At 41.0% G+C, this 1034-nt stretch overlaps 1 pseudogene; it reads left to right on the top strand.

The window, feature by feature from the left end:
- The first annotated feature begins 474 nt into the window (after positions 1 to 474).
- LOC100954644 overlaps positions 475 to 1034 on the top strand; it is a 1360-nt pseudogene continuing 800 nt past the window's right edge.

Genomic DNA, 1034 nt, shown 5'->3' with positions numbered 1-1034 from the left:
TGTTTCCCCCTTTGGCATTCTCTTGGTCTCTACCCCAGAACCAGGACTGATGAAACTTGCGTAGTTTTGGGGGGGGTCTAATGTTGCTGACAAGCCACAAAGCCTGTAACAAAAGGCATTGTCTTTTTCTACAAAGTTGCTTTACTTTTTTTCCTTAAATTTCAGAATACATGTATTACAGAGGTATACAAAGCCATTTTCCATATAGTATAAGGGAAATGTTTCTGTCTCAGCCCTGCACGACATGAACTGAGAGCCCTTTTCTGTTACTTTATTACTGAATTAAACCATCTAGAGATGCAGGCTTAACCTTCTACATATATATGGGTAAGCTAAGGGAGAGATGCAGGCTTAACCTTACACATACACATGGAGTATGCTTGAGGGTACCAAGAATCTCCTGGCATTTAAACCTCCCTACCTCTGGTGGCTAAAACTGAAACATGAATATTTGATTCTCTTAGCGGAAGTCATGGACTGTGGGAAGATAGAATTGGGCTATTGGCTGAAGATTTTTTCCCTGGTGATTCAGGGAGAAATTTACATTTTGACTTTTTTTTTCTTTTAAACCATGGCTTTTGTTCACAAATTGCTGACTAGCACTTATATTCTCAGAAAATGCCCAAAGCCAAGGCTTACATCCTTTTGGGGGTATTCACTTTGCAGACTGTTGTTCCAGTAGTTCTCAGAAACCAGTGGTGGCTCCTGGCAAAGCCTTCTCACAGAGGAAGACTCAAGGAGGGTTGCAGGAACATTACCAGCAAGAAGTTGCCTTGGATACAACTTCTCCTGAGGAGAAGCCAGAAGTTAGTTTTGATAAAGCAATTAGAGATGAAATAAAGGACCATTTTTGGCATTTGAAGGATGAACTTGTGAATCATTGGTTAGGGCCAGAAGGCTGTCCTCTGTATGAGGTCTTGTTGGAACAAGCCAAGGTTGTCTGGCAGTTCCATGGGGATGAAGATTTAGGTAAGTGGATAGTGATTTCTGATAAGACAATTGGAGGCAGAAGTGAAGTACTCTTTTTTTTTTGA

Source organism: Otolemur garnettii, unplaced genomic scaffold (assembly GCF_000181295.1).
Source record: "Otolemur garnettii isolate 467f Iridium unplaced genomic scaffold, OtoGar3 scaffold00112, whole genome shotgun sequence".
Taxonomy (NCBI): domain Eukaryota; kingdom Metazoa; phylum Chordata; class Mammalia; order Primates; family Galagidae; genus Otolemur; species Otolemur garnettii.
Note: the sequence above shows the minus strand (reverse complement) of the source record. Positions and strands in the feature narration are given on the sequence as shown.